Source organism: Papio anubis, chromosome 6 (assembly GCF_008728515.1).
Source record: "Papio anubis isolate 15944 chromosome 6, Panubis1.0, whole genome shotgun sequence".
Lineage (NCBI taxonomy): Eukaryota > Metazoa > Chordata > Mammalia > Primates > Cercopithecidae > Papio > Papio anubis.
Window position 1 is genome coordinate 92,961,952 of NC_044981.1, and position 24,640 is coordinate 92,986,591.

A 24,640-nucleotide genomic window follows, 5' to 3' on the forward strand; every position below is an offset into this window, starting at 1 on the left:
GTTTTGTAAAGTCAGTCCTCTTTTTGTTAATTAAGGGAAAATTGAGAATTACATTAAAAACATACACATGATACTAACTTCTAAATGCTCTATATGTATTAGCTTATGTAAACCTCACATCAACCCAATGAAGTAGGCACTTTTGCTATCCCCATTTTAAAGATGGGGAAATTGAGACATAGAGAGGTTCAGAAACTTGCCCATAAGTGGTTAAGTGTGTAGACAGGATTCTAACCTAGACCATCAGGATCTAGAGTCTGCTTTTGACCACTGTGACAACCTGTTTCCCAATAACAATTTTCTCTGGGTTTCCTTAGATCTCTTCTCTTCATTTACTCAACAAACATGTATTAAATACCTAACATCAGTCAGGCACTGGAGGGGAAAATCAGATATGGTACTTGCCCTTATAGAACTCCATTAGTTTAGCTCTATGATACTGAGTATTCTGTGGAATAAGGATTTTTTTTCTTCCTCAATTGGATGTCTAATGAAGGTCCAACTATATAACAAGTTGAGGAATTGATGTTTGAAAAGCTGTTGTAGTGTAACAAGAAAACACATATGGATTTTTTATTGAAAAGAGGCTGTATAAATTTGGATATGAATTTTCTTTGCAAATATGGGTGTAAACAACTGAGATTACAGGTCATAGGAGTATTAATGGAAGATATTGGGACAAAATGGGAAGTGTGTGAGTATATGTGTGCGTGTGTGTGTGCACATGCATGTGCATTCTTGTGTGGTGTTACTACAGGAACTAATATGGTAGGATGAGAAATTCAATTTCTTGTTACAGAAATGCCAGTGTTGTAATGGTGAAAAAAGGAGAGGCTGACAATGAGAGAGATGATTGGTCATCCAAAATACGGGGAGGCAAAAAAGCAAAAAGAAGAAATAAGACCTAGTGTTAGATAAATCAGTAGGGTGATTATAGTTTACAACAATCTATTGCACTTTTCAAAATAGCTAGAAGACAATAATTCACATGTTTCTAGCATTTAAAAAGACAGATATTTGAGGTGATAGCTATCCCAAGTACACTTATTTGAGCTTCACAAATTATATGGACGCATTAAATGATCATATGTACCCTGAAACTATGTACATCTATTATATGCCAATAAAATTGTTAAAAATCTAAATTGATAGGTTGTAAAGTGTGTAAACATTTATGCCAGCAATATCATGTTTAGATATTTATGCTGTAGAAATACTTTCAAAAGTGGGTACAATGCATCATTGTTTATAATAGTAAAAAAAATCAATAAACAATCTTAATATCTAGTAATAGGGGATAAGTAAATAAATATTGGTTGCACTCACATAAATGAATACTATGTAACTGTTAAAAGTAAATATTTTAATAGCTGTTTTAAATGTGAATCATGGCTCTGCCACCCACTTGCTTGGGAATCTTGGCCAAATCACTGTATCTCTCTGAGCCTCAGTTTCTTCCTCTGTGAAATGTGCATAAATTATTTATCTGATAGTCTGTATGATCATTTAATGTCATTTTTGTGAGACAATAAGCAAAGTGCCTAACACATGGTAAGCTCTCTGTATAGTTTAATTGTAATTATCATTGTCCCCATCGTCCAAATGAACTGATATGGAAAGGTATTTGTAACATGTAGAGAAGAGTAAAAATATATTATGAGAGGAATAAAAGGAAAAGAACTTTTAATAGCTATGGACAAAGGGCCATATATAATATATGAAAGTTATAAAAATTCTTATGTAAGGAATTTTGTATGCAGAAAAATACTGAGTGAGTGGGAAAAAAAATCTAGGGAACATTTATTATTAAAATATTCTTTAAATAACTAAAGCTTCAGGCTTTAATGGTTTCTGCTTTCCTTATTCTGATTTTTCATGTCCTAAACACTCTGCTTCCCTTCTCCACTACTCTTCTCCTCAACCCCCTTAGTTTAGTTCATCTCTTTAGAGGAACTTAGATCTTTCAGCGTAGGCCAGTAGTACATACTGCAGGACTTTTGTCAAAGCCATCATCCTCACTTGATGTTTTGTGGATCCAGACTGTGACAGTATAAACTCTGCCACTGAGCGATTGTACCTGCATGAACATCACATACATTTCTGGGTACTTCAACATTGGAAAGATGTCAGAAAATTGGAGTCAGTTCAGAGAAGAGTAACAAAACTTAAAAGGAACTTGGGGAGGGGGATGATTTATGAGGAAATATTAAAATGAATATATGCTGTGCATATCCCAGACTATGTAATGTAAAATTTTGCAATAGGCATATATATTTTTTTAAAAAAAACAAGTACTTTCAATGAAATTTTAAAATATATTTGAGCTGAGGTAATATTTAGCTTATTTTAAATTCAATTGTTGAGTGGAAATTGTTACATTAACAAGTAGTGATGAATAATAGCCATTAGTTAAAATATCTAGTAATTGTATAAAACAAGTATAGTTTTTAGATATTTACTGTGACCTAGAATATTGTTTTTCTTCATGAACAAATGTTGACATTAAAAGTTGATTAAGTGAGCTCAACAGTTAATGAAAAATAGCCCAAATTAAACAACATTTGTGAAATTACTTTATGCAGTGTCAGGCAAATATTGGGCTCTTATTAATGTTTTTTTAAACAAATAAGTAAATACCAAGGAATTGCATTGGCAGCAATGCTATGTATCTACAGTGTGAAGGAAGTAATAGGAAGATGAACGATAAAAATTTACAGTTTTCAACATTCACCCATTTCATGGAGGAATCAAATGTGAAAGAAGAGCTCCAAAAGAATTGGTAGCAACAGTGCCTAATGTAAATATTTATTTTTATTTTCTTTTAATTTTTATTTTAAGTTCAGTGGTATAAGTGCAGGTTTGTTACATAGGTAAACTTGTGTCATGGGGGTTTGTTGTACAGATTATTTCATCACTCAGGTATTAAGCTTAGTACTCTTTAGTTATTTTTCCCGATTGTCTCCCTCCCAACCTCCACCCTCCAAAAGGCCCAGCGTGTGTTGTTCCCCTGTATGTGTCCATGTGTTTTCATCATTTAGCTCCAGAAGTAAGACTGAAGACCTACAACGATCTGACCTTCGACAAATCCGACAAAAACAAGCAATGGAGAAAGGATTCCCTATTCAATAAATGGTGCTGGGATAACTGCCTAGCCATATGCAGAAAAGTGAAACTGGACCCCTTCCTTACACCATATGGAAAAATTAACTCAAGATGGATTAAAGACTTAAATGTAAAACCCTAAACTGTAAAAACCCTGGAAGACAACCTAGGCAATACCATTTAGGACATAGGCACGGGCAAAGATTTCATGACAAAGATGCCAAAAACAATTGCAACAAAAGCAAAAATTGACAAATGGGATCTAATTAAACTAAAGAGCTTCTGCAGAGCCAAAAAACTATCAACAGAGTAAACAGACAACATACAGAATGGGAGAAAATTTTTGCAAACTAGGCATCCAACAAAGGTCTGAGATCCAGCATGTGTAAAAAACTTAAACAAATTTACAAGAAGAAAACCAAACAACTCCATAATGTAAATATTAATGGAAAAATAAATAAAGGAAATGGAAATATATTTGATTCTTTGATATTAATATTAAAATGATGTGCTATTGAATTCTGTATTTTATTATCACAATGAGAAATTTTAAAGTTACAGTGGCAATTTCAAATATGGTATATTACAATACCTAGAGAAGAGATAAAATACCCATTTAAAACATCTTTATGGCATTTGTTATGAACTAGACTTTAATCAGAAATCTACTCCATCAATTTGAAATTCTAGTTTGGCTTTAGAGCACAACATAATTTGAGTAAAGATTTTGTAGATGCATGTTATATATTATTTATTATAATCAATTGATTAATTATAGGTGAATATGTACATTTATCAATTCATTGCACACATTTGTTGAGCTCCTGCTCTATGCCAGGCTCAGTATGAAGAGCATTGGATTCTTTAAATTGTCACGTGTCCAGCCTTTGATAGGAGACCAGATCTTTAGTAACCATTGTTTCATTCTTCCATCTGACTGGCCAAGTGCTCTGAATCATTCATTTTTCCTCCCAAATTTGGTGGACTTCCAAACCAGAGTATTTATCTAGGTAAAATTTAAGTTCATTTGTCAGGTTAAAAAATAATTTATTTATAAAAATTATTTGTTTGAAATCTGAAATTATTTTTAACCTCTATGTCTTCTTTAAAAAATAGCTGTATTTGTGATATTAAGTCTTCCACAATCCAAAACTTGCTGTCTCTTTATTCACTTTCAAATTTTATTTGTAAAGAAACTACAGATTTTCTTATGGCTTTTCCTAGGCAGCCTATGTGTTTATGGCTTTTATACAGAAACTTTTCTCATTTTCATTTTCATCTGTTTTTCTTTTTTTCTTTTTTCTTTTTTTTTTTTTTTTGAGACAGTTTCACTCTGGTACCCAGGCTGGAGTGTAGAGTGGCAGGATCTCGGCTCACCGCAGACTCTATATCCTGGGTTCAAGTGATTCGCCTTCCTCAGCCTCCCAAGTAGATGAGATTATAGGCGCCCACCAACACACCTGGCTAATTTTTGTATTTTTAGTAGAAACGGGGTTTCGCCATGTTGGCCAGGCTGGACTTGAACCCTGACCTCAAGTGATCTGCCTGCCTCAGCTTCCGAAAGTGCTGGGATTACAAGTATGAGCCACCATGCCCGGCCATCTTCTTACTTGTTAATAGTGTAGTAGGGGAAAGTTATGGGGTTTTGTCTGTAGTAGTATTTCTTCTCAATTATTAGATTACTAGTTCTATATTTTTCCTCATTTTATTTTGTGTTTTCACATTTCAAACAATAGTTTTGTTCTCCTTATGCTGGTTATTTCTTTCATATATCATTTACAATGTTAAATAACATCCAGATTAATCTTAATAAAATGGTGAGGGATGTGACAGGTTTTAGTACAAATGTTGCCAGCAATTCACTTTTAGATTAAGACCAATGACCCTTGATCCATATTGTCTGAATTTGAATCTCTTTGTGCCATCTACTAGAATGCTGAGTGATTGGTTTACCCTCCTTGGCTCTGTAAAATAACTTCTGTAAACAGGTTAATTGTAGTGAGATAGCCAGGTGGAAGGAGTTCCTCTGAAAAACTCCAACTGGCCTGCACACTAGGCTGGAGCAGCAGGAAGTTCATGCCTTTTCGCAGCTGGGAGGAGCCTGGCCCTGTGTGGAATCTGGGATTCAAACTGCAGGGCAGGAAGCACCCTAGCAGGGACTCTGGCCTTGGGGAGAGTCCCTGTTTTCCCCTTTTCTTCCTTTTCACCCAATAAAACCCTGTCTTACTCACCATGCAAATTGTTTGCGAGCCTAAATTTTTGTGGCAGTGTTACAAGGACCCTGCCTTTAGCTGAACTGAAGAAAAGTCCTGCAACAATAATACCTACACCATAGATCTATTAAATGAATTAATAAATATAATAAACTTACAATAGGAATTGTAGTATTTTTCGTATATTGATAAAATAATTATTAAATAATATCTTGCCTTTAAATCAGGAGTTGAAAAATCTTTTCTGTAAAGGACAGGATAATAAATATTTTAAACTTTGTTAACAGTTCAGGGTCTGTGTCAGGTCTTCAGCTCTGGCCTTGCGGTGAAAAGCAGCCATTGACAATGAATAAATAAATGTGCATGGTTGTGTTTGAATAAAACTTTATTGAAGCAGGCTTACAAGTCTGATTTTTGCTTTGAATAATTAAATCTGACCTTACTTCTGGTAATTTAAAGCCTCTTGTTTTTATGCTATTTCGATGTTTCCTTTGTTGACTACATTTACTTTTATCTTTTTATATATTACATTTTTATCTACTAATCCTTAGTAATACAAATAGGAATAAAATTACCTATTGACTACTTACTTTATGAGTAAGAAAATTCGATTAAGTAATTCACAAATGAAGAACTACAAATGTTCAATAAACATGACCATATGCTTAGTCTCACTAGAAGTCAAATAAATAAACATTTGAAAAGAAGAAATATATTTAAATTTATCTGCCTATCAAGCTGCCAAAAATGAAAAATCATTACACAGTTATACGTGTGAATGTCTGTATGTTTAGTGGGGAAAGAGCACTGAGGAAAATTGGTTTTCTGATGAAAAAAGTAAAGGTAGCTAAACATAGATTTTCTGGAAGGTTAGTTAATGATACATGACAATGTCTTAAAATACGTACAACATTAACGCAGCAATTCATTTGCAGGAATTTAAGGAAATGGCCAAAAGCAAAAGGTATATTTAAAGCAATTTTCATTATGGCATCATTTGTAATAACAATATTGTAAAACAATAACAACAGCTGTGGATAAAATTAATTTTGAACAAATTCGAATACTTCAGGGGGACTTATTTCTCCCAGTGATGAATTGGTAATGCAGACCAACCATCCCAGAAAAGACAATGTTGAAAAAACAAAAAAACCCTAGATGAAATGCAAAGCATCTTAACTAGAACATGGAGTTAACAAGATAGTATGAAAGTACCAGACCCAAAACAGGAAAAGAGTGAGAGCTGAAAGAAGTATATCTTTGTCAAACTTTGGTTATGAAATGCAGCTAAATTTTAAACTGGTATTTTGGTCCTGTCAAAGAGAAATAATCCTAGTCTGGCCCAGATCCCTGAAAGGCTGGTCTCTGCAATAGGGAACAAAAAATGTGCTATGGTCTTCTAAATTGTCCCTAAAATCTCAAGTCTTGGTCTCAAATGGGCACCACCCTTCTGTGCAAAAGGAAATGAAGTATCCTTCTAAGTAGTATATCATTTTCCTGGGTTTCAAATTACTTCTAAAAGTAATTTTTCAAACAAGTGTTTAGCAAACAACCAAGGACAACATGGTACACAATGGGTCTAGACAATATCAGCCACTATCCACAGAAGCAGCATACACTAGAAACAGACCACTGGGACTACAGATATTACAAATTAAAAAATAGATTCTATACTAGTGGAGGTAATGGCTAAGTTTTACAATTTTGGTAAAATCTGAAAACTATAAACGTGACGTGATAAATGTGCAAAAGAGCCAATTGGAATTGTGATAACTAAATATCAAGTTGATACTGAGAACTCAAATAATGGGTTTACTAGCAAATTATGTAAGTTTGATATATTCTTAACTGCAAGGTAGATCATTAGTAATTATCCAGAATAAAATATATAGAGAAAAAGATGGACAATTTAGAAAATGGTAAGGGACTTAGAGTACCTGGTAAGAAGATTTAGCATGTTTGAGGCCCAGAACAAGAGGAGAAAGAAAACTGTGCAGAAACCATTTTGAAGTGACCATGGCTGATAATTTCCAAGAACTACTGAAATACATTAAGCCACTGATGTAAGAATCCCAAGAAGCCACAAGTAAGATAAAAATGTTTCTAAAATGTACAGGTAAATATTCACTTAAACATAAAAGTGAAAAAATAATATGGAATAGGTTAAACCCTACTGTAGTCTCACAATGGGACCCTGTTCAGTATATGAAATTGCTAATGTAGATGCATAGTTATTTTTCTAGAAAATGCTTATAATATGTAAGTGGAAAACAACTATAATACAAAGAAAACAGTACCTTTTAAATGTGTATATGTACATGAAATATTGCTTTGAATATATGTTCAAAGTAGTAATTTCTAGATGGTGGAAATTTGAGATCTGAAAACTCTTTATTTATTTATACTTATACATATTTTACTATTTTTCTATAATTATCATAGTATCACAATGTAATTTAAAGATCAAATTCAAAACACAATACCCAGTGCTGGTGAGAGAACAGTAAAATAGACACTTTCTTACTTTATTGGTAAGATTACATCTTAAAGCAAACGCAGTGTTGGGGCATTTGATTGCATGTATCCAAAAGTGTACAAATGGTTATTTCCATTGTTCTGGTGATTTAATGTCTAGTTACTTATCCTAAGGAACTAGACAGGTACAGAAAGATTTATGCAATGCACAGAAGGTCCTCAGCACACAAATCCTTTGCCTAGAATACTTTCCTTTGCTAGACATCCCTCAGATCTCAATTATGTCACTTCTTCAGTATGACTTTCCCTCCAAATCTAGTAGTGGTTTATATTCTCACTCAACCCCTTCTATGACACACTATTACAATTGTAATTATGTGGGTTTTTTTCCATCAGTATCTGCATAATTTCTGTCTTCCCATCTATAAATATTCTAAGTCTCAGAGACAGGGGCTATATCTTTGTTCTTGCCTCCACCCCCTGTGCTGAAACACTGTCTCTAGCTCATTATATGGACTCACTAAACATTTAATAAATTAATAAAAATTTTTATTTCAGATTTCATTTTAATAGAAAAATAGAAAGATAAAAATAGAAGGATAAAAATAGAAAGCTAACAAAACTTGTTAATCTTAAAATTAATTATGTTTCATTAATGTATTGTATACCACTGTCGTGAAAAAATATTTTCCAAAAATGTTTAGTGACTTCTAAGGGTTTTTTATGTTGTGAAGGAGAAAAACATGTTTGAAAGTGTGTTTATATTATAAATTCACCGTTAAAAATCTGACATAAAAATCTATATATCAAATGTATCATCTTTTCACTTTATTTGCAAGAAAGTATGTGTGCATGTGTGTGTACATATATATGAGTGTGTATACACACGTGTACATACATATATAAAAAACATATGTACACACATGTAAATATAAACAAATATATATTAATAGTTCTTTCCAAATTTCAGCGTATTTGGATATGTGTAGACAGAGATGTGTCTGCTTTCTGAAATTTTGAAGAAACATAATGGTGAAACCATAGGACTATGAAAGTTTTACCAAACTGGGATGAAATTATTTTATAGCTTTGTTAATTTTTCCTGATCAATTCAGCTTTCTACTTTGTTTCTTCCCTTAATTTGGATACTTTGTATTTGCCCAGGACATAAATTTTATATCAAGATTTTAAAATTTTTTATTCATTCACTCAACAAATAGTTACTGACCACCTACTATGTACAGTAAGAAAAATGGAAAAATCTCTGTCACTTACACATATTTTTATTGAGGGAGGGAAAAGATAATAAACAAGATAAATAAGTAAAACACAGGCTATATTAGATGGTCATAAGGAGCAAGAAAAGGAAGGGAGATAGAAAGTGTCAGGTGTGTACGTGCATGCATGTGTGTAATTTTAAATAGGGTAGTCAAGGAAGGCCTCACTGAGGAGGTGACATTGGAAAAAGACTTAAAGGAGTGAATTTGCTGATGTCCAGAGAAAGAATTTTAGGTAGGAGGAAAATCAAGTGCAAATGCAAGTATGTGCCTGGCATATGCAAGGAAAAGCAAAGAGACCAGTATGAGTGGACTGGGTAAGGGGGAATGGGGGAGATACATTCAAAGATTCATTAGCAGAGATTTTGCTTTCTTGTATGTTTTTAATATCTAGTGTTGTTTGACTTTTCACTTTTTCTTGATTATAATTAATGAATTTTTTAATGTTTTAAAACACAGTTTTATTTTTAAAAAATGGTTATGTGTTTTTAAAATTTCTCTTTATATTTTGTTTCTTTTCTCTTGTTTTCCATTGACTTTTAAAATTATTTGGCTAACTTCTCAAACTGACTTAATTTACTTTTTTTCCTTTTCTTTTAATAGTGAAATAATTAATTAGAGTTTATATTTTGTTTTTAAAAGAATTGTGATTGAATTATAATTTTTACATTTAGTGTTCTCTTTCTTGTTTTTTTAAATTACTTTGCAAGTTATTTTTAAGTATGAGCTTTTCTGCTTATACAACAATATGTTCATGCTAGAAACAGAAGAAAATCTTCAAAGGAGATGGAAGAAAATAAATCATGAGTTTACTCACATATAAATATATGAATATATTCATTTATATACATATATAGCATATTTTTACTTAAAATTAAGATAATACTTTATAGTTTTTAAATGGACATATTCCATATTGGGCTGAAAAAGTTTTAAGACATTGTAACTAACTTTTTAATGAGGAAAGGTATTTTTATATTTTGTAGTAGAAATATTAAAGCCATAAAAGAACATGTAATAAATGTAAATTCCCCCTGCGTCCTGCATTGCCAGAATTCTCCACTTGCCCTAGCTAAAGACCATCACTGTTACTAGTTTGCTATGTGTCTTTGCAGAGATATTCTACCACAAGAAGTAGCATGTTGTTTTCTCTTCTTTGTGGTCAGAATATCTCCTCTGTTTCTTGTGCCACTGGTGGCCATATTTGTGAGCCATTATTTTACTAAATCTAATTCAGTTAGGTTTTAAGTCAATGGAGATTCTATCCAGATTTGGCAGTGGCTGTTGATTTTTGTTTCTAGTATTGATTTTCATTTTGAATTTTTCTGTTTTGCCTTAGGTATTTTACTGATGAATTTGGAAGCCTGAATTGAGGACTAATTTATTCAAAACTCTACTTCTCAGGAGAGTTTTGTATTTTTTCTTCCTTTTATTTGTTTCTCTTTTCTGGTATCAAATCATTTTTCTTTTTAAGTTATATTTTTCTTGTAAGCCACTGTAAGTTCTTTTGGAAAAACATGGGCTACAAATCAATCTATATATAAACAATATTTTGTTATTGGACTGTAAAAGAATTACTATCCCTAGATGTCCATCATCAAGAAATTGGAAATATAGGCCTGGCGCGGTGGCTCATCCTTGTAATCCCAGCACTTTGGGAGGCTGAGGCGGGTGGATCGCTTGAGGTCAGGATTTCAAGACCAGCTGGCCAACATGGTGGAACTCTGTCTCTATTAAAAATAGAAAATTAGCCGAGTGTGGTGGCATGTGCCTGTAATCCCAGCTACTCAGGAGGCTGGAGCAAAAGAATCACTTGAACCTGGGAGGCAGAGGTTGCAGTGAGCCGAGATCGTGCCACTACACTCCAGTCTGGGTGACAGAGCTAGACTCTGCCTCAAAAAAAAAAAAAAAGAAAAGAAAAAGAAAAGATAAATTGGAAAAACAAGCCTTGGTACGAAGAAACGCTGTACTAACTGTTAAAAATGTATTTCAATTGACTTGGAAAGATGTTTGTGAATTTTTTCTGAGTGAGATAAAGAACAGGTCACATAGTATTCTGCGTATTGACATTTTAGTATAGGACTGTTTATGTCCATCTGTCTATCCCCAGATCCATATATGCCCCTTCTATATATGCCCATATTTATATATGTATATAAACAGGTCTGGAACGGAATTTGCCAAACAGTGATGATCTCTGGGTGGTGTACATCTCGTATGAATTTTGTAATCTCTCATTTATACTTCTGTTGGTTGTTTGAATTTTCCATATATACCTAAGCAAATTTATCAAAAAACTTTTATGTTTCTAAAGGATATATGACAAATTCCTTTAAATAATTATTTTGCCCAGAATGCCACAGTTTAGAACTCAGGCTACTTGTTAACATACAGTTAACATATTTTTTTCAAACTTCACCTGTATTTAACTCTAATTTAAAACTAACAAAAGGTAACAACACATTGGCATTTTGAATATTATTCAATAGGCTATGATTTCTGTTTACACAGAATGCACAGTACTTTGAAACCAATTTTATTTGTTGCTTTTGATGATGAACGGACAATTTTATACTAATTTCTTGTCAGTTGGTATTTTGGAAACATTTCTAAACAAAGCTCCCTGAGGAACATGGAAATCATGCTTTCCTGTTTTGGTTATGTCATATCTTTAAAAACTATCAAGCAGAGTCTCTAAATAAGCTTTGCAATTTGTTCATGATGCACGTGTTTGCTCTGCAGTTGCAGGAACAGGAGTATCAGAAAGCTTCTGTGTAGAAGCTGGTTATTGAATATCCAGGCTCAGTTTACCAGGACCTTTATTTCATTACAAGAACTCTTCTATAATGATAAGCTACTTGTAACATCAAAGCACAAGAGACATTATCTCTTCCTCCCCATAGCCCATGATCTAAAAGCTTTTCTTTTTTATCTTTATTTGAAAGAAAAAACATGCTTTTCAAAAAAGCCTCAGCAGATTGTGGACATGGTGTAAGTAGGCTCTGGGCATAGTCTATTTTTTTTTTTCCCTTTGTCCGTGTGTTTTGTCTTATGTTTCAGTGTTATACTTTTTGAGCTTTTTTGGGGGGAACAAGATAAAGGAATTCTGTTTTAAACTAATTGTGAGGAGGAAAATGCATTCTAACTGGTGTGTGTGTATATATATATATATATACACACACACACATGCACACTTATATATGTTATATGTATATAACATTTTTTTTCAAATAATCTGGAGATCTGAAAAATGCGTCACTTTTCAAAACAAAATTACTTGTTGAGTCTCTTAGAAAATAAGTGAAGCAGCAGGGCGTGGTGGCTCATGCCTGTAACCCCAGCACTTTTGGAGGCTGAGGTTGGTGGATCATGTGAAGTCAGGAGTTCGAGACCAGCCTTACCAGCATGGTGAAACCCCATCTCTACTAAAAATACAAAAAGGTTAGCCAGGCGTGGTGGTGCATCCCAGTAGTCCCAGCTACTCGGGAGGCTGAGGCAGGAGAATCGCTTGAACCTGGGTGGCGGAGGTGGTCTCAGTGAGCCGAGATTGCACCACTGCACTCCACCCTGCACTACAGAGCAAGACTCTGTCTCAAAAAGAAAAAGAAAAGAGAAGCATTTTCTTAAGAGTTTTTTTTAGACTTTAGGGAAAGTTTTAGGACTCTAAAATTTGAATAGACGTATCTAAAAATGAATATTAGAATCAAATTGAACACTTATAATAGAGCTAGAAACACCTGAATGGTGAAGTGGAATGTCAGTATAGCCACCCGCTTTTGATTCTCTATCAAATACAGGATACTGGGAGCAAAACAAAGATGAATATAATACACAGATGAAACCCAGGAAAATGAAACCTTTATCCAAATGTTTGCTTTTCATTTGACCTGAGTTGTACCTCTCAATATCATGTATGTAGGGACTTTGGCTAATCATGTTATTTCTTTTTGCATGGGGACACACAATCATTAGCTGTTTGTAAATGCTTTTGATGATGATTTCACATGGTTGCACGAGAAAAAAATGTTAACGTTCTATCTTGGACTATGTGAATGCCTCTAATTTGTCATGTGAAAAATTACAAACACCAATATTTACTTTGTTTATAATCACTAGAAATAGAGAGAAATAAATTAATGGAAAAGATTTTTTGGTGATTAGAGGAGCAGACATGAAGTAAATCTGGTTCTTGAAATTATACTCTTTTGCTTGTTAAGTAAAATATTGAATGTCAGTTAGAAGGGTAATACTGACATTCAGTATTTCACTTAACAAGCAAAAGCATATGATTTCAAGAACCAGGTTACTTCACTTCTGCTGGAATGTTCCCAAACATTCCAGATTGTTCTGACATGAAGTCACCATCATGGTTAGTCAGCAGGGTGAGATGCTGGTGTCATGAGGGTGGACTAAGGTTTCATAATTCATTCAGAAAGACATTTGGATGACCAGGCTATACCACACCAGGTCTCTCCTCCCAAGCAAGAATAATGAAGTTTCTTGTATTTTCTTATCTATCTGGTGCTCATTCTTGTATTTGTCCACTTAAAAATATTTATTTGCTCTCCCAGCATGTGCCAGACCCTATGCTGTATATGCAATAAAATGAGACTAAGACCCCTACCATTAAATAGCTTACAATATTTCAGAGAAGACAGTCATAGAAGCAGTTATGAAACAATAAATCAATTAAGGAATGCAATGAGAACACAGTAAATCAAACAAAATGCTGTAAGAAAAGGGCACATGTATTACTTTCCTGTAGGTACTAGGGTTGGCTTCTCAGAGGAGCTAAAGTCTGGCATTTGACAGGAAGAGAAGTTGGGCAAAGCCAGTCTTGACAGAGGAATGGCATGTTCAAAAGCACTGAAGTATTCAGGTTACCATGCAAAGGTGAACATGGAGGAAGGGTATGAGATGAGACTGCTCAGATAGACGCCACTTCCCACATGCGAAGTTTTGGAGTTACAATGTTACATTATAGCTAAAGATGTACATATATTCAAATTATATCAAAGTTACAATTCAAAGATTGGTAACATGTGAACAATAATCAGATTTGCAATTTTGAGTGACCAACCAGATAGCATTGTGTTGATCTGGAATGATGTGACACTGGAAATAAGGAAATCCTTTAGGCAGTGCTTTGGAAGTACAGCTTAACTATTTGTGAATTACTCCTTCTAAATTTCTGCCTTTTGCTCATATACTCCTGGTAGATACAGGATAGATATAGATTTTAGTAAGAGGGAAAATTGTGAAAAAATGCACTCATTGAAACAACTTGTTACTGTGCTGTCTCATGAAAGTCTTACAGGAGGCCAAAGTTTGCTTAACTGTATAAACATGAAGCAGGAAGTCTTTCATAAAATATTTTAAATTTGAGTGAAATGTATGCAAATGCATCAATATAATTCAAAGAAGAAAGTTTTAAATGCTGGATAATAAATTCAAACCACCTGCTAATATTGGAATACAGATATGAATCTCCTGGCTCAAAACCAAAGAGTGCTTAAAGGAGAAGGTGACAATTATATATTGAAGAAGAGAATTGCTTCAATAGGTATTTGACTGTATGGAAAAGGATAAGCAAAGATATTGGAGACATTTGGTAACTGAATAGTTTGGATGATCTCAGTGTGTATGGGGAAGTATTTGATTCTGGACTCCGGAATCACATGGGCAATTTTTATGATATTTGAATGTGTCACCAAAGATGACAGTTTTTTTTTTTTTAATGTATATATAGACAATGTGGAAACACTGAAAGTTTTTAAGGGAAGAATTGACTAGTTCAAAGTTATAGAGTAGGAAGACAGCTGTGACAGCAATGTGTGGGGAAATTGTATGTAGGAGATATTGGAAGCAAGAGAATGTTAGAATATTGCAATAATCTCAGCAAGAAAAATGAAATGTTGAACATAAATTTTCCTGACATAAGCTGACTGAAATGCCAGCTACTAGATTAATAGAAAGGTTTAGTATGGCAAATGTAAGTGTCTCTTTTCAGGTACTCTGTTTCCACCACAGAGAGTAGACATTAAAGCCGTATGTGTATGGGTGACCTGACAACAGTTTGCTCAAAATTTTACCTTCAACCAATCTTCACTGCATCAATTTTTTAAAAAGAAAGCTATTATATTAAATGAATACTTTTCTCAGTGGTTCAGTGAGCTTGGGTTGTAGTTAGTAAAGTCTAAGGTCTAAGCTTATAGCACCTGACAATACAAAATACTTATAAATAATTTCTGTGATGATTTTTGGTTAAAATTTGTTTAATTCCACTTGTTTTCTCAGCCAGTGCTGTGTCATTTTGTAGAAAGAACATTTAACCCAGTGGTCCACTGAGGCCTTCTGCCATGGACCTGCTGTGTTAGTATACTTTCATGTATATATATACACACACACACACACACACAACATACACATATATACATGCAGAAATGGGGTCCAGTTTCATTCATTCACAATGGCAATAATATGGTCAGGAGGGGACACTTGGTAGATATGTAGGACAAAGGGATATTTATGTTCTGAATTTTTCTGTTTCCTTTGGTTTACCGTGTTTTCAATTCACAAGTTGCTTGAGCATTGCACAAATTGGTAGAATCTGATTTTATTAATAAAGCTGAATCTAATTGCCAGAAATTCAGGTTGTGGTATGCTACTTACTAGGCTTCTCATGTGGAACCAATGCTAAAAAACAATTACATATGCACACTATAGTCCATATTTTAATAGATCTTCACTGAGACCTACTATGAGCCCCAGAGGCCAGCTCAGTCATAATTTTTGAGCTGCAACTCCTTTAAAGACACTGTACATGTCTTTACTAAAAGTTAATGACAAAAAATAAGCAATTCTCAAAGGTAAGTAAAAACAGTCAAAAATAAGTTATTTCTTTTCAAAATAGGTCCCTATTGGCTTTTTCTCCTTTTCTATATAAACTTTTTGTGCAAATTTTGTAAAATCTTTTTATTCTTCTGAATATCACATTTTGTACATCTGTATATTGACTAATATTGTCTTAGCTTTTTAGAAGTGAGTTTTAAATAAATGTATAATAAACCTAATCAGTACAGAAAGCTTTTTGCAGATATCTAAAAGCTAATAATTTAATCATGTGATCTTCTGTCACTCCAGTTTCTACATGTATAAACAAATACAGCAATATCTTACAATTATTATGTTTTAATATCATGAAAGATTCTCATTCAGCTTAATACTTTAATATCTGATGATGCAAACTTAGCTTGTAAAGGATTTGTGCATCTTGCAACAAAGTTCAAATGACTAAATTACTCTGTGTACTTACAAATGACACATGATGGTACATTTACCTCTTTACTGATGTTAGTTGATACATTAGTCAGATCTCTAGATTGTGAGAAAATTTTGATGAAGTATTGCCTGGAGTAAATTTTAATTTGTGCAGAAAAAAATTGAATGTATGCTATTTTGCATCAAAGTGCAAGTGTGAGTAAATTATGTATGGTGAGTTCTCATTGCTGAAAACTTCTTGCAAATGAAGAATATTTTTATTTGTGTCTTACTAATATACCAACTTTTGGTTAGTTACATTTACTCCTGTTTGCTACAGGTAAAATGGATGGAACATCAGACACCTCATTATAGAGACAAGTAAGCTCCAATTCCAAAGTTGGTTGACAGAACAAGTCATGGTGAGTATTGTAATTTTAGTGCTACTGTACATCTGCAAGCTGTCTGTGGGTAAAATGCTTACTAAGCACTGCATTGGGGCTGTCAGAATGCTCATGGGTTGGTAATTAAAAAAGACAGTGCTATGGTTTTGTGGAGCTAAGCCAGTATTTGTGCACTCTAGAAATCTCTTCTAGGAAGCTTTTACTTTGGAATTTAAGTTTTGGAGGAAGTACATTTTACTTTCATTGAGTAAACTTTCACTAAAAGCACACTTTCTAGGGCCTTTACTGAAAACATTCATTTCTGTTTTTCTGTGATAAGTCAATGCTCAATTCACCTAGCAAAGAAGTCAATTGTCATCAGTGCTGGCCTTTACAGTTAGTTTTTCCCTCTCTCAAGTTGTATCGTCAATTACTATTTTTAAAACACTCAACAAAAGATTTGAAAGTAAATAGAAAGACCTAAAATAGAGCTGCTGGAAAAAGTATATTTATTTGCCAGATGTGGTGGCTCATGTCTATAATCCCAGCACTTTGGAAGGCTGAGGCAGGAGGATAGCTTGAGCCCAGGAGTTTGAGACCGACCTGGAAAACACACGGAGACCTTGTTTCTATTAAAAAAAAAAAAAAAAAAAAAAAATGCCCAAGTGTGGTTGTGTGAGCCTATGATCCCAGCTACTTGGGAGGCTGAAGTGGGAGAACTGCTTGATCCCAAGAGGGACTGCAGTGAGCCGCGATTGTGCCACTGCACTCCAGCCTGGAAGACAGAACAAGACCCTGTCTCACACCCCCCCAAAATGGTATTTATTTAATTCTTACCACTTTTTACTTTCCTTCTGGAATTTAGTGCCCTAGTTTAAATATGAATTGCTTGTATACTTCAGTAGGAAATTAATAATTTTTCCTTTATACTTGTTATAGATGTTCATTTTGATAGGTATAGGATGTGTCATATAAAAGCATACTGTATAGCAGCACTGGAGCCTGCAAACTATGACCCAGAAATCAAAGGCCAAATTCTGCCTGCACCTGTTTTTTAAATGAAGTTTTATCAGAATACAGCTCATTTATTTATAGTTGCTTTTCTGCCACGATGGCAGAGTTTAATAGTTTGACAGAGATTGTAAAGACCTGCAAAGTCTAAATTTTTTACCATCTAGCCCTTTACAGAAAAAATTTGTTGACCACTGGACTAGCTCATGAAAACTTGTAAAGGAATACGCGTTTTTTTATTTGTTTTTGTACGGTTTAATAACAAGAAAGAATACAAAAAGTATCATTTCAAATGAATTTTATTTTCTTTAACAGTGAGGAAAATTTGTGTTATTGCTTTACATTTTTAAAAAACCTTAATAATATCCTGTAGTAGCAGTTTGTGCTTGGATGCAAATCTGTGTACACTGTTAGGTGGATAGTTAGTAAGTTTGTGTATCTTTAAAGGAAAATGTTTTCTAACACATGCTGTGAGATTGGCATAAAAAGGAAACAGAATAGAGTTCAGGTGAGTCAGTGAAGTGGCTTCTAACCATGCAGCTATTATACGCCTGAAAACTGCATGCACTGAGGTTAGTCTGCAAGCCCTTACTAGCTTGTTCTTGGCAAGGTTTCCAAACCTCTAACTGTATTATGGCTGTGGATTCATTATCCGTAGCAGACTATTCCCCATGACTGTCTCATAGATAGTTCCTGGGCCAACTTATATTTTTTTAATCTGTCACATTTACTTTCCTAAAAAAAGTAAAAGAAACTTGTTAGGAAATTAAAAGTGTTTATGTGCTGTTATTTTATTTTATTTTATTTTATTTTTGGTGTCTTCATTTAGTTGTGAAGTAGCTGTGTATGCACATTTATGGTTAAAAAAGCTGGTATGACTGTGAGGTAATATACTACTTTCCAAAGTATAGCTTTTCTCTAAAACATCTAGCAGAAGGATAATAGGTAATGATGCAATGGTTAACATTACCGTTTTCAAAAATTGAAAAGGAATCATCACTTGGAGCCAGTTTGGCATTTTCCTATAAGACATCCTATTTAGAGCTCTGCATCTCTGCTATGCAGTTCTGTGAATTTGAATCCAACAGAGAAGATGTAGCTTTCATACAATTTTCTTCAGTTATAAGAACCATAATCGTTCCAATGGGACGCTGTAAGCCTGGGTCACTTAAATCATTTCTGAAGACAGCAGGTGCTCTTCAGGGACGTGCAAGATGAGGAAAGCACCTGTTGTTGATTGTGTCTCAGCATCACCTACATAGACTTAGTGCAGGTTGACATGTTCAGGAATCAGTTATGGAGAAGGATATGAAAACTTTACACTAAGAAAATGAGCTGGAACCTAACAACGAAGAAAAATTTCCCGAAAAGTTAAGCAGTTTAGGTTCACAAAATTATTTAGATACTCTCTCGAAGATAGTCCTAAGAATATAACTGAATGGAACACAAAAATGAAGATATAAGTATTTACGCTGAAATCTACTTCTCTGAAATAATCACTCCCTTTTGAGTTAAACAAAACATGGGGATTTTCTGAGAGGATCCTTTATAATGTTAACTTACATCAAATCTTGACAGGAAGTAATTCCTTCTATCCTTCTTATCTGTTGTAAGATGTAACACAAGATATAACATTCCCAGTCTTCTGTATTCCAATGATATGTGGAAGAATTGTGAGGATATAGAGAAGAGGTCAAAATTTGTGACATTGGGACAAATATAGCCTTCTAATATTTTATTGACTACAAATGTATTTTCATAAACTGGAAATTTTATTTAAAAATTTAGATTCCCAAATTACATTGAAAATCTGAAATATTTTGATATTTGTTTTGTCTTTAAAATATTTTTTAAACAAAAAAGTTGTACATGCTGTTGGTTAAAAAAAAAAAAAAATCACATAGTACAGAACACCATAAGGGAATGTTCTTGATCCCAGTTTCATTTTCCCATTTTATTAAGTATTATTCCATAAATGTAGATGAACATACATGTGAAATATACAATTGGATCATGATAACCATATTTTTGTATGCATAGATATTTTTCATTCCTTATTTTAATAATTCCCTTCAATTTTATTAACTTGTATTACTTGAATTGCTTTATGCTTTCTTTTATTCCATTTTATTGTTATTGCTTTAGTATTTTGAAATTACATTATTTGATAAAACTTCCTTTTCTCCTCTCCTACTTGATTTTGTATTATATACATTTCAAATGCTGTCCCTATGATCTTGGCAGTGTGTTCCTGCAGTGGTAGAGGGCGTTGGGCTTCAATTACCAAGGGCAGGTTGGGGCTTTCCAGCCACCTCTGTGAATACCATGGTAATCTTGGATAGTAGGAATCTGTCCTTCCTTTATGGGGTCATCCAAAAGTTTTATTCTGGCATTTTTTCTGAAAACTCACAGGTAATAGTCATTTTTGGAGAAATAACGGCCTTTTCTTGACAAAAGACTAAATACGTTTAGCTAGATTGACATCATTTGAGCCCTTTTCTGACCACTTACGGAGTGAAAGTGGAGAGTCAAGTCTAGAATTCAGGTCTTCTAACCTCTAGTCTGAATTTTTTTTTTTTTTTTTTTTTTTTTTTTACTGGTGTATTGAGTTCAAGGAATTTAGAAGCTGATTAAGCAGAAAGATGTGACCATGAGGTGGCAGTAGTACACAACAAGCATTACTTGGGTGGTGCTTTGGTGGTTTTGTAAATGGGGGAGGTCCCTTATTGCAGGATGACTTCCCGAAGGCACTAATTAGAGGGCTACCAATCTGAAGGAGAGGGAGGCAAAAGGAACTCCTGGGAAGAGGAGGTTTGGAGAAGGAGGCACCAGTCTAGAGGATGTTGCTCAGCAGCATGATGGAGAGACTCTGGGTGGGAAAGCTTTTAAGGGCAGCAGAAGCTTGGGGTCTATTACAGACCCAGGGTTTACCTTATCTATGGTTAGCAGATGTTAGGTGCAGTTTAGTGGGGTTGTGCAAAGCAGGCAGGCTCTAAATGGCCAGAAGTCTACTTATTTGGACTACATTTGAAACAAATGGATGGGTAAAAATGTGGATTTGTTGCCAGTGGGCTTTGGAGCTAGTGGTTCCACCCTACTGTGAAGAAGTAAACACTGTAGGACCAATGTGCACAATCTTATATAACAACTAGACCTCACTGGTTTTGTTTGTGTAAGTGTGTTTTGTCATTATAACATACTCCTTGTCTAGAGAAAATATATACATACATGCTTGTACATACACATACGTACAAATATGCGTAGAATATAGACACAAATAATGAATAGCATGTACATACTATCTAGATTTGTTAAACTTATAATTTTGTCATAATTGCTCCAAGTTTTTTAAAGGACTACATTACTAGAGTTGAATTCCTCTATACCCCTTCCTGGAACGGTTCTCTTCCCTGCCTTCTTCAGAGGCCTTCCCATGTGTGCTTAGATTCGTATCCTAAATATGTATCATTTTAAACGGATGTATAAAATTGTTTGGGGATGATTTAAAACTTTATATAAATGATATCATACTGTACATAGCCTTCTGCACTTTGCTTACAATTTTTGAATTGATTGAAATTTATTCAGTTCATATCTGTAGATCACATTTATTTACTGTTGCTGCTAAATAATATTTTACTGTGTGAATATAAAATGATTTAAACGATTTCATATTAATGGCCATTTAATTTGTTTCCAGCTTTTCATTTTTGCAAATGATGCTGTAGAGAACATTTCTGAACACGTCTTCTTATGCAAATGCTTCTATTTGGCTAGTTCACCAAGAGATTCTGGAAGTAAATCAGCAAATAATTCCCAGATAACCTATTGGCATAGGTCTAGAGTTATATCAAAATTAGATATAATTCCTATTATTGATAAATTTATACTCTTAGTTTATAAGTTTTGTGTACACTTACAAATAAGAATTTTTCTACTGTTTGGTAGTGTTTATCTCACCTGTCATTTTACTAAGTTTATGTGCATTTCTAAGACAGATCTGTCATTAATGTCATTGCTTGATTATTTTCTCCAATACTTGGTTTTGGTAATCCCCCAAGATGCAAAGCAGATGTGACTGTCTGAATTACAGTTTTGTCTTTAGGAAAACATTGTGTTAAAAAGCTTTCCTGATTTCCTAGTGCTGTCACTTACTCAGTTAATGATTTATTAGATACATCAGAGCAATTAGAAAAATGAGATTTTTAAAAAATGTTTTCCACTACAGCTCAAGTAATTTAAATCACTCTTCTAAGAGATGTATGTTGGGAGAAGTCGTAAGTGGCAGGCACATGACATAGTAAGGATAATGATCAGTGTAAGCAGATAACTTCTAATGGGAAATATATATATAGCTTTGGAATTGTATTCCAAATCACTTGTTTTTCCAGCATTTATTGTATGCAACAAACACATAGAAAGTGGTTAGCTGAAACAGGTAGTTTGGAAATATTTTAACATTTTTATCTAAACAAATGACAGATTTTTTTTAAATGAAAAATGCTAAGTATAATAAAAGTGTATATTTATGCTCTCGGCAGCCAAATGTGCTTTTTAATGGAATTTAAATAAATGGAATTTTTATGACAAAAAAAGCAACAGTAAAAGCAGTGATTATGTTTTTCATAGTTCATTTGCCTTCTTTGCCCTGCAGACCTTGTGTGGAGGAAAATGAGATCCCGAGTGAAGTCTACAATGTCATTGACTCTGAAGAAGGACTCAAAGACCCATTGGTGTTTAATGACCCTTACTGGCCTATGCAATGGAAACTGGTATGATCTTCAGAAATAGATGGTTCTTTGGCAATGTTAAGAAATATTATTTTTGTCATGTTTTAATGCAGTAGACAGGCACTTTTATGCACTGCCTGCTTTTATCTATTGGTTTTGCAGAGAGAGACTTAGCAAACTTTTGATGAAATATTACTGCCGTCTTATTAATGAACGCTAATCCTTTTAATTTGATTACATCCTTAGGGTTTGATTTAATCTATAAAAGACACCAGTAAAAACCCCAAGATATTTAAATTTGGTGTGTGTAAACAGACTCATTACATAGAAATGTTGTTGCCATTCAGGCTTGAAGTTTTTGTTCTTGCATAACTTAGAATATATTCTATATCACATCAATACTGAGAGAAATTGTCTTTATGGATTAAGTGGATGTTAGAACATTGCCCAACAGACTTTTTTTCATAATGCTTATTTTGTTGGACTTTTTAGTATCACATTGCCCTCTCATTTATATAAGACTGTAATAATGAAAAGGTTTGAGAAAAGCACCCTGAATTTTGAGTGCATGTAAGTTAAAAAAATGATATACATACCATGGAAATTTTAATAGGAAATATTTAAAATGTGAAGATAACTTGGTGATAATATTGGAGAGAAATTAAAACCTCATTATATGCATACTTAGTACTTCATAGGTCTGCAGATTATATTGTGTTGTAAATGGTCCAGTGTTGCAAAATGAGAAAAAGGTTAGATGAATTTTATCATTTTAAGGGCCGTGATGAGATAAAACATGGGAAGCTGTTGTGGGGCTCTTTTTATGTTGATCATTGGCAGTTACCAAGCTGACTCTCTGACATGAGCTGAAAACCAATGTTGAAAAAATGTCCAGTTCCATTTTCTGTAGCTTCAACTTATCTTTAAAAAATGAAATGATTTAGAACATTTTAAGATACTTATTTGGCTAAATTTAACATTTCAAACAAATAAAAAATTCAAGCAGAAAATAATTGAGATCTGCTTCAATTTCCTGGAAGTGATATACTCAGTAACAAGTGAGTGAACTAGAGTTAATCAGGATTATGAAAGTCAAAGAGAAAAAGAGTGATATTAAGAAAAAGGACTGAGGAAAGGTAACTAGATAAGGAAGAAGGGCATGAAATAAGAAAAAAAAAAAACTTTCTTTTTTTTTTCTTTACCTGAAGCAACAGCAAAAATTAAGATGAGTACTTGAAGATTACATACATGACACATTGTATTTCGTCACCTCGGAATACTTTCTTGTATTGACAATAAAATGTCAAGCCCCTCTATATTGAGGTCAAGAATTTCAGCAGACACAATAGGGAAAGGAGACGAAAGGCAAGTAATACAGGAAAGAAGAGAAGACTTGAGTAGCAAACAGCCAATAAAGTGACAGGGATTAGAAATGGAGACAGGTCTTGGAGACCATTGAGCAATAGATCCTCTTAAAAGCAGCATAGAAGAGATCATGAAAGGGAAAAGCAGAAAAAAGAAGTTGTATGATGACTCTATATCATTTTATAGGGCAGGAGTTGATAAACCTTTCCTGTAAAAGTTCAGATAGTATATATTCAGGGTTTGTGGGCCACATAATTGCCTGTGGCATATTCTTTTGTTTCTTTATTTCAGATTTTTTAAAATGTAAAAACCATTCTTCACTTGGGGCCACATGAAAACAGTTACAGGCTGGATTTTACTCACTGGCCATAGCTTACTGACACCAGTAGGGAGTGGGAGCTATAGAGAAATGTGGAGTCAGGGAGGAAGCAGTCATTCAGATGTAGGCATTCAAGTGCTATACACGTTACACTAGTATAATTCAGAGATGAAAGTTCTGGATTATTATTATTTCCAGGTAGCACCATTCTTGAGGCATATCTACCATTATGGAAAAGATTCCTTTTAGTACCCAGGCAAAGCATGATACATAATTGCAAAGAAAGGGCTACACTTTACAACTGGATGTTGTATCTAAAACATATTCATAACAACAGACCTAAGCTGTGTTGCAGAATCCATCCTCTCACCAGAATACCAACTTTATTTCAATGAAAGACTGAGTGTTTCAGGGGGTTGTGCTGCCTTAACAGGGAAATTAGGCCTTAACAGGCCTTATTCTGATGAGCACCCTTTAAGCAGTCTCCTTCAGTTACTAGTTTCTC

General features: G+C 33.8%; 1 long non-coding RNA gene across 7 annotated transcripts in view; it reads left to right on the top strand.

Moving 5' to 3' along the window:
• Window positions 1–24,640, top strand: part of LOC110742995 — a 645,960-nt gene that overhangs the window by 413,949 nt on the left and 207,371 nt on the right. For all 7 annotated transcript variants that reach the window (XR_002521362.2, XR_002521359.2, XR_002521361.2 and 4 more), the window contains 2 exons: window positions 16,668–16,749; window positions 22,376–22,493. This is a non-coding gene — a long non-coding RNA (uncharacterized LOC110742995). The remainder of the gene's footprint in view (window positions 1–16,667; window positions 16,750–22,375; window positions 22,494–24,640) is intronic.